Source organism: Populus alba, chromosome 5 (genome assembly GCF_005239225.2).
Source record: "Populus alba chromosome 5, ASM523922v2, whole genome shotgun sequence".
Taxonomy (NCBI): Eukaryota; Viridiplantae; Streptophyta; class Magnoliopsida; order Malpighiales; family Salicaceae; genus Populus; species Populus alba.
The window spans coordinates 14,807,353-14,817,979 of NC_133288.1; the positions used below are offsets into that span (position 1 = coordinate 14,807,353).

General features: G+C 39.2%; 1 pseudogene; it reads left to right on the forward strand.

The window, feature by feature from the left end:
- The first annotated feature begins 774 nt into the window (after positions 1 to 774).
- Positions 775 to 6,493, forward strand: LOC140955637 (uncharacterized; annotated as a pseudogene).
- The last annotated feature ends 4,134 nt before the right edge of the window (positions 6,494 to 10,627 follow it).

The window sequence follows — 10,627 nt, forward strand, 5'->3', positions numbered from 1 at the left end:
ACCGTAAGAAGGTGAGACGAGAGGTGTGAGCGTGTGTGGACATTAAGAGTGTTTGAGCGAAACACGAGCGATGTGAGGATAATTTTTTTTTACCACTAACCAATTTTTGCAGGTATTATCATGTCAGATCCAAACAACACACCACCCCATCCCGAGGAAGAACTTACGTTCCAAATGCAAGCCATGACACAGATGATTGAGAGGATGAATTTTGTGATGGGAAACGTGTGTGATAGACTTGATAGGGTGGAGAAACGTGGTAATGAGGTTGGTACAAGCACCCAAAATGTGAGGAAGCTTGGGGCTGAACCGAAAGCAAACAGTGGCAGTAGGGCCGAAAGGGCAAGGTGGGCTGATTATGAGGATTTTGAGAAGGCTGTTGATGATATTGGTGATGGTGGTTTTGAGGATGAGGCCATAGGCCATCGGGAAGGTTTTCGGCAGCCTAGAAACCAAAGGGATTTTGGGAATAGAACTAGGGGCCAATTTGGCCAAAGGGAAAAATTCCGTAGTGTTGGGGGACATGTTGATTTAGATGGTGATTTGGATTCTATCAAACTGAAAATACATGCTTTTCAAGGTAAAAACGATCCCGAGGCATATTTGGAGTGGGAGAAAAAGGTGGATTGGATTTTTGATTGCCATAACTATTCGGAGGCAAAGAAAGTGAAATTGGTTGTCATTGAATTCATGGATTATGCACTGATTTGGTGGGATCAGAATGTTATTAGTAGAAGGAGGAGTGGAGAGAGGCTGGTAGTGTCGTGGGAGGAGATGAAAGTGTTGATGAGAAGGCAGTTTGTGCCTAACCACTATTATAGAGATTTGTATATGAAATTGAAGGGTTTAAATCAGGGTTCTAGGTCCGTGGATGAGTATTTCAAGGAGATGGAGATCGCCATGATTCGGGCCAATGTGATTGAGGATCGGGAAGCTACTATGGCTAGATTTCTAAATGGGCTGAATAGAGACATTGTGAATGTTGTAGAATTACAACATTGTGTGGAATTGGAGGACATGGTCCATATGGCAACGAAGGTGGAGAGGCAAATAAAGAGAAGGGGCAGTACACGTTTTCAGACCAATTTGGCATCATCTTCCTCAATATGGAGGCCGAATTTTAAGATAGAGGGGGCTGCCCAACCAAAGCCTTATGCAAGGGCCGAATCACCTAAAGCCAAAAAGGATACTCATACGGATGGGAAAGGTAAATATGAATATCAACCTGCTCATGATAGAGATATTAAATGCTTTAAGTGTTTAGGAAAGGGGCACATTGCATCTCAGTGCCCAAACCGAAGAGTTATGCTTACAAGAGACAATGGGGAGGTTGAATCTGAAAGTGACAAATCTGAAAGTGAAGAGATGCCACCTTTGGTGGATTGTAGTGATGAGGAGATTGCATATCCTGTTGAGGGAGAGGCCTTGGTTATAAGGCGTTCGCTGAACATGCAAATCAAAGAAAATGATGTAGATCAGCAACGGGAAAATATATTTCACACTCGATGTCATATCCAAAACAAGGTATGTAGCATGATAATTGATGCAGGTAGTTGTGCTAATGTTGCTAGTGATACCCTTGTGAAGAAATTGAATCTGAGTTGTATTAAGCATACGAGGCCTTATAGATTGCAATGGTTGAATGAATGTGGTGAAGTGAGGGTTACTAAGCAAGTTTTGATTGCGTTTGCTATTGGGAAGTATTCTGATGAGATTTTGTGTGATGTAGTCCCAATGCATGCTAGTCACTTACTTTTGGGGCGTCCATAGCAGTTTGATCGGAAAGCGATTCATGATGGGTTTAGAAATAGGTTCACTATTGTAAAGGATGGTAAAACCATCACTCTTGTACCTCTTTCTCCAAAAAAAGTGTATGATGATCAAATCAAATTAAAAAAAGAATGTGAGGATGGGAAGAGTGAAAATTCACGTGAGGACAATGGTGAGAGAAAACCATCAGATTCGGCTAAACCTAAATCATTAATAAAACCAGTTGAGAGTGGAGGTAAAAACCGAGGAGTGAAGAAAGTAAGCTTGTGTAATGATAGTAGTGTGGAAAAATTAAAGAAACAACCTAATTTTTATGCAAAAGGATCTCAAATCAGATCTGTATTTTTCACTAATAAGCCAATGATCTTACTTGTGTATAAGGAGGCTTATTTTAACACTAACGATCTTGATTCTGCTATTCCTAGTGTGGCTGTTTCTTTGATGCAGGAGTTTGATAATGTATTTCCTGAAGACATCCCTAATGGATTACCACCATTAAGGGGGATTGAACATCAAATTGACCTTGTGCCTGGAGCTTCGATTCCAAACCGTCCAGCCTATAGAAGCAACCCCGAGGAGACAAAGGAGCTTCAAAGGCAAGTAGATGAGTTGATGATGAAGGGTTACATTCGTGAGAGTATGAGTCCTTGTGTTGTGCCAGTGCTACTTGTGCCTTAAAAGGATGGAACATGGAGGATGTGTGTTGATTGTCGTGTCGTCAATAACATAACGGTAAAGTATCGACATCCTATTCCTAGGCTTGATGACATGCTAGATGAGTTACATGGATCATGTATTTTCTCTAAGATTGATCTAAAAAGTGGGTACCATCAAATTAGGATGAAAGAGGGTGATGAGTGGAAAACTGCATTTAAGACTAAGCATGGTTTGTATGAATGGTTAGTCATGCTGTTTGGACTTACGAACGCGCCTAGCACGTTTATGCGTTTAATGAATCATGTATTGCGTGTGTTTATAGGTAAGTTTGTTGTTGTGTATTTTGATGACATTTTGATCTATAGCAAGAACTTAAATGAGCATCTTGATCATTTGCGTAATGTACTTAGTGTGTTGCGTAGTGAGCAATTATATGCTAATCTTAAGAAGTGTACCTTTTGTATGGAAAAAATTGTGTTTCTTGGCTATGTCGTAACTGCACAGGGTATCGAGGTGGATAAGGAGAAAGTTAAGGCCATCCAGGATTGGCCTACACCAAAATCGGTAAGTGAGGTAAGGAGTTTTCATGGACTTGCTAGTTTTTATAGAAGGTTTGTGAAGGATTTTAGTACTATTGCTGCACCTTTAACTGAAATTGTTAAAACGTTTGTTGGATTCAAATGGAATGATGAACAAGATAAGGCTTTTAATTTGTTGAAAGATGAACTTTGTTCGGCACCTGTTTTAGCTTTGCCTAACTTTACGAGAGCTTTTGAAGTTGAATGTGATGCGTCAGGAATTGGTATAGGAGCTGTGTTAATGCAGGATAAAAGGCCCATTGCGTATTTCAGCGAAAAACTTAATGGGGCAGCTTTGAATTACCCTACATATGACAAGGAGCTCTATGCCTTGGTAAGATCTCTAGAGACGTGGCAGCATTACCTGTGGCCCAAGGAGTTTGTGATACATTCTGATCATGAATCATTGAAGCACTTGAAAGGGCAAGGTAAGTTGAGTAGGAGACATGCTAAATGGGTGGAATTTATTGAAACCTTTTCGTATGTGATCAAGTATAAGCAAGGAAAGGAAAACATTGTAGCTGATGCACTTTCGCGCAGGTATGTTCTTTTATCAACTTTGGATGCTAGATTTCTAGGATTTGAACACACAAAAGAATTGTACAAGGATGATAGTGATTTTTCTAATGTTTACAATGCTTGCGAAACTTCGACTTTTGGGAAGTTTTATAGACTTGATGGATATTTGTTTAAAGAGAGTTGATTATGTGTTCCATTAAGTTCTATGCGTGAATTGCTTGTACGTGAAGCACATGGGGGCGGGTTGATGGGGCATTTTGGTGTTGTTAAGACTTTGGATGTGTTGCATGAGCATTTTTTTTTTGCCTAAAATGAAAAAAGATGTGCAGCGCATATGTGATAAATGCATAACTTGTAGGAAAGAAAAGTCTAGGACTCAACCACATGGCTTGTATACCCCTTTGCCTGTACCTAAGGAACCATGGGTAGACATTTCGATGGATTTCGTCTTAGGTTTACCTAGGTCAAAACGGGGAAGATTGTTAGGTTTGTTTGCTCATTCAAAAGAACTTAAAGAATTGGGAAGATTGTTTGCCATTTATAGAGTTTGCATATAATCGTAGTGTGCACTCTACTACTGAATTTTCACCATTTGAAATTATGTATGGATTTAACCCTTTAACTCCAATGGATTTGATTCCTTTGCCTGTTGATGAAAGGGTTAGTTTGGATGATAATCGTAAAGCACAGGTGGTGAAAACACTCCATGAGAGTGTGCGGCAACAGATTGAAAAGAGGAATCGTGTGTATGCGACTAAAGCCAATAACGGGCGCAAACATGTTGTCTTTCAGCCCGGCGATTGGGTTTGGGTGCATATGCGCAAGGAGAGATTTCCAGCCCATAGGAAATCAAAGCTACAACCACGAGGAGATGGGCCATTTTAGATCCTTGAGAGGATCAATGACAATGCCTATAAAGTTAATTTTTCAGGTGAGTATGGTGTTAGTGCTACCTTTAATGTTTCTGATCTTACTTTGTTTGATGTAGGCAATGATTCGAGGTCGAATCCTTTTGAAGCGAGAAGGGATGATGCAGATCAGCCCAACACTAAGCGTAATCATGCCAACGATCCATTGGAGGTGCCAATTGGGCCAATCACAAGAGCTAGGGCAAAAAAGCTTAAAGAAGCATTGAATGGGCTTGTTCAGAACTTATGGAGCAAGATGGACCTAGAAGGGTTTGGGACATTTAAGGAGCATGAAGGACAACCTTTAATTCATCTAGTTCAGGTCCAAGAAGAGCCCAATTCATGTGGAACAAGGGGTTGATATGTCCAGCCCAATACCAACCTTGTTAGGTTTGTTTTGTTTCCTAATGCTACAAGGATAAAAAGCCAACAACTTATTATTCTCCTAATTAAGTAAGGAAGTTGGCCATATCTTATTCCTAAAGAGGGGATGACTATTTAATGCTTTTCCTAACATATGAAGGAAAGTAATTAAATCAGCAACAAAGGAGAAAATTTATCCAAGCTAATCAAGAACATCAAAGGAAAGGGGGCAGCAACACAAATTTAATTCTAGCATATTTAGGATGGTAATTCTCGGATTTTTATTATTTTTATTATTTTCTTCTTAGTTTTTGGGTTATTATTACTTATTTGGGTCAATTGTAAGTGGGCTTCATATAAGTCCACCTAAGGGGGGTCCATTAGGGTTTCTTTAAGTCTAGAGTCAGTATAAATAGAGGCATAAACAAACATGTAAGGTTACGCAATTTTCATATCAATAAACTTCTTTGCTGCACTTGTTGTGTGTTGGTGGGATAATCTCCCTTCCTTGGTTCTCTAAAGAACTGAAAACGACTTATCGAAGAACAACTGGCTTCATGGCATCATCCTTATACTTCTCGTTCACGAATCAATATTCGTTGGGTGGGGGTTTACGTTTCCAATAGTGCTGGTGCCTAGGTACAAGTTATCTTTGTGTTACACTCCTATCAAACCTGATTTACTTGGCTTTCCGGGAATTGGTGTCTTTGTGTGTGGGTTGCGTGACCACGAGGTTCGCATCAGAAAATTATTAAACAACTTATTGAGTTTTAATTCCTAAACTTAAGCTGTTTTGCTAAAATAACACTCAATTACAGTAACTTAATACTTGAGGGTTATTCATCAACTTTATATATATATATATATATATATATATATATATATATATATATATATATATATATATATGTAATCAAGAATATACATAGAATAAAAAAGAGAAAACCTGAACAGAGAGAGCATAGCTTTTTTTTCTTTTATCAAAATATAAGTATATTAATATATCAAAATTTTATAGTACTGGAGAAACCAACAAGTTCGTATACGGTGATTTACAAAAGCAGGGAACAGACTCCCTGAAAAAAATTTACATCAAAGTCATAACTAAAAAGTTAAAATTAGCAAACAATTGTTATGTAAGGAACCATAAATTTCAAGTTCCCAACCTAACACGAAACAAAAGCCAAGACAAGTAGGCAAGAAGATGCCTTGGGCACCAACTAAAACAGGAAACACAAAGAAGACGCCTTGGGCACCATAAATTACAAGGAGTGACAGACATAAGCATTATGCAGCATAACAAAACTTCAAGAGAAGCAGCAACAACAAATACGATCAGCTCAGATGCAGAGACTATATGGACTGCAAATTGAAGAGAAGACAACATCCCACAAGAGAGAAATCCAGAACAACCACCAATAGAGTCAGCTCACATAAATTTAAGGATGATTGTGCTCATGAAAGTGCAATATCATGTAGAATAAAACCTAAAATCTCTAAAAAAACAGATTCAACCAGTGTGCAGGAGTTTTCAAAAACTCTTTGATTCCTTTCTTCCCATATCAAGTAGACAACAATGTTGAGGGAGACCATTTTCATCCTGGCAACAACGTTTCCCCCCCTGATATTGAGGCCCCAAACAACACTACTAATAGTGGCCATACCCCTACAGAGCTGAAGCCAGGATTTCACCTTTGACCATAAGAGGGATGTCCAACTATAAGCAAAAAAGAGGTGACTATAGCTTTCCTCATGATCCGGACAGAAGACACAACTAGCATCAATATCAATAAAGTACAACATGTCTCTTGTTCTTAGGCTCCCAAGCAAAGCAAGCCAAAGGATGAAACTATGCCTTGGTAAACACCAAGGTTCCTAAACAACCTTAACCTATGACATTGGGGTTCCTTTGAATCTCAAAAATTCATAAGGATGACCCGAGAAGGGCTCAGAAATATTGTCCCAACTTTGCATCATAAAGATCACTTCTGATTGACCCCCACAATCTGCAAGGAGCTGATCTTGAAGAATAAGAAGGGACTTCCATAGGGGAGAGGAGGTTCACTATAAAGGAACCACCAGATGGAACTATCTTGCAAGTAAAAATGGTGCACCCATCTAATCCAAATCAAGTCAGTCTTTAAATGGATATTACATAGCTGCTTTGTAATAAAACAATGATTCCTTGCCTTGATGGCATAGATCCCCAGACCTCCTTCATCCTTTGGCAAACAAATATGTTTCCAGGCTACAGGCAAACTTGCTTTTGGCTGTGTTACCGGTTCATAAGAAGTTCCTGCAAATGCATGTAATTTGGTTGATGACAATATCCGGTATGGGGAAAATGTTAAGCCAAAATTGCACCATGCCAAAGAGAACAAATCTAATTAATTCCAGCCGCCCAGTATAGGATAAGTGCTTGCCCATCCAGTCTTGTATAGAAAATTCAAGTTTATACAGGAGAGGGGAAAATTGGCTAGCAAGAAGCCTGTAGGGACTGAGGGGGACAACAAGGTATTTGAAGGGGAAGCTGCCTTCAGAAAAACAAGAATTTTAAAGGATACTCTACTTAATACTGTCTCCAACTCCACCAAAATAAATAAAAGATTTCCCTGCATTAATATGTAACCCTGAGATCTGGCCAAAGATATGCAGCTGCTCTAGAAGAATTTGAACAAAAGATCTATCCCCCGATATAACAGAAGAATGTCATCCACAAAAGCAAGGTGACAAATATGGTGAAATGCACACTTTGGGTGATAATGGAAGTCTGGTTGTTGAGATGTTATCTTTAGCATACGGGAGAGGTACTCTATGCAAACTAGAAATAAATAGGGAGAAAAAAGGTCACCCTGTTGAGCTCTACACTTTCTAGGGAAGAAACCATATAAGCTGCCATTAATAGCAACATCAAAGCAAGAAGTTTCCACATATAGCATAATAAGATGGGCAAAACACTAAGGGAAACCCAGCAGATGAAGAAGCTATCTTAGAAAGGGTCATTGCACCAAATCAAAGGCTTTCCTAAAATCAACTTTTATGAGGCATCGTGGGGAGGTTCTCTTCCTACCATAATGCCTGAGAAACTCTTGAGCTAGATTGATGTTATCTATCATATTCCTTCCTACAAGAAAAGCATTTTGAGTTGGACCGATAATGTCTTGGAGGGCATAGCTGAGTCTTACATCAAGAATCTTGGAGATCACTTTGTAGACCACATTGCAGCATGAGATAGGTCAAAAATCATTAGCAGAGTTAACATTAAAATATTTCAAGATCAGAGAAATAATGGAATGATTAATCTGCTTGAGAATCTTTCCAGTGGAAAAGAAATCCTAAACCGCCTCATATAAATCAACCCCAACTATGTCCCAAGACTTCTTGAAGAAAAGAGATGAATATCCATCAGGACTAGGAGCTTTTTCATTTCCAATGCTGAAGAAAGTTTCCTTGATAGCTTTGTTGGACACAGGAGCCAAAATAAAATCAAAGTGGGTTTCATCAAGACAAGGACCACAATGAACAACAACCTCATCAAGTGGAGAGGTAGACGATGAAGTGCCAAAGAGGTTTTCATAAAAGTGGACAAATTCAGTACCAACTTCATCAATAGAGGTATTAGACGATGAAGTGCCAAAGAGGTTTTGATAAAAGTGGACAAATTCAGTACCAACTTCATCAATAGAGATATTAAGAACCCCATTACTACGTTGGATGGCAGGGATGAAACTTGTTTGTGACTCATTAAAGCATGAAAAAAGCTTGTACCTCTATCACTAGCCTTAAGGAAATTACACTTGAGCTTCTGAGAAAACAACGCTTTCTTAACAGACTTGAGGTTGAAAATATTTAGCTTCAATTGATTAACCCTGTTCAAAAGAGAAGTCATCTCTGGAATCATGTAGGAGGTATTGATGATACTCCAAATTAGCCTCAGCTCTAGCAACTCTCTTTGAGATGTGATTAAAATGGAGCTTGTTTAAAGTCTTCAAAGACTTGAGTTTCCTACATAAAACAAACATGGGAGTACCTGCCACTAGGGATTGCCTGTATATTTAGGGTGGTTAACCTACATATTAAAAAACTTGATAGGATGGCGACTAGGGGATCTGTTGGTACCAATCAGAATATGAGTGATTAGAGAAAGTCCCCGGAGGGTGAAATACACATGAGACTGAGCTGAAGGTTGCACCATAGGGGATTAGCTAGCACACGATCTATTTTGGTCCAAATAGTCCCATTGGACCAAGTATAATAGCAACCAGTGTAATTCATATCAGAGAGGCCTAAGTCTGAACAGTATGCTCTGAAATCAGAGACTTCATAAGATGAGACAGGGTCATTATTGTGCTTGTCCTCCTGAGACATAAAGGAATTAAAATCACCCAAAACAAGCCAAAGACTAGCTGGAGCCTAGTACTTAAGGCTATCTTAAAGAGATCTACGAGCAATAATAGTTTTGAAACCATAAACAAAAGTAGTAGCAGAAGTGTGGTGAGTAGATAAGCTATGAATAGAAACATGGATAGCCTGGGGAAAGGAGTCAATCAGGTCAACATGAATAGTAGAAGAATTCCACAACACAACTACTCTGGTAGTACTAGTAGCTTCCACATTTGAGACAAGATTCCAGCGCTTCAGCCGAAGCCTATGCATGAACTAAAGCTTGCATGAATCCAACTTAGTCTCCAAGAGACCACACACATCAAAATTATGCTTTTACATGAGGCAAACCAGCTCATGCTACTTTAGAGGACTCTTGAGTCCTCTGACATTCCAATTAAATATGAGCATTACATAGGAGGGGGTAGAGGGGGAACCCTACTACTCCTAGTTGTTTGAGATGTGCTCATTCTCTAACCACACACAGTAGTTGTACCAACAATAACAACATCAGGTCTTTTCCTACATAAGGGTGCCCGAACTAGTTCTTTACTTTTAGAAAGGATGGGGGGTTTTGATTATTGGTGGGAACGACACCTAAAGGTGAGACAACATGTTTTTTTTACCTTTAGAAAGGATGGTGGAACCCTGATTAGTGGTGTGTGTGATGCCCAAAGATATGTCAAAAGCTCTTCTTGCTTTCTTGCTCTTAATAATTTCCTATTCTCTAGAGGCTACAACAACTTCAGTGGACATAGGGTCACAACTGTGTGATGGCTCAGCTACCTGACCTTTAGCACTTCCTATACTAGGTTCTATTACAAGCCCTAGTTGATAAAGAACACTGCAGGGCTTAGCAGAAGCCATAGAGGGATTACCTTTGCTACCCATATGTTGTGTCTGTATTGGGGCAGTAGCAAGGGAGCATGCCCTATTTTGTGCCCAAGAACTTTACATAGCTTGTAGAATCTAAGTAGTGTCTCATATACAACTGGTTGGTTCAAAGTGACACCATTTGGCAAGTTAATGACAATAGAAGATTTAAGATCAATAAGCAAATCCAATTCCATAAGAACTCGAGCATAAGAAATTCTTGACATGTTAAAAGTGAGCTGGTCACTTTGTATACCTAACTTGGCAATCTTAGAAAGACATCTAGGAGACTAGCACTTGAGCAGCAAATTTGGAAACTTTACCCAGATAGGGACACATGACATCTCAGCGGTCCCAAAATCAAAGTACTCAGGCATAACCTTTATAATCAAAGTTTGACTATGTACCAAGTAGGGACCGTTAGCAAGAATAACAAGTTTATCTCAACATTTTTTAATTTGTAAACTAACCGCCATATTCATGGATAGCCAAAGAGGCTTCATATCGCCAAGTACTAGAGGTAATACTACTCAAAGCCTTAAACCCAAGGGACTTGCCAACAATATATCCCACAAT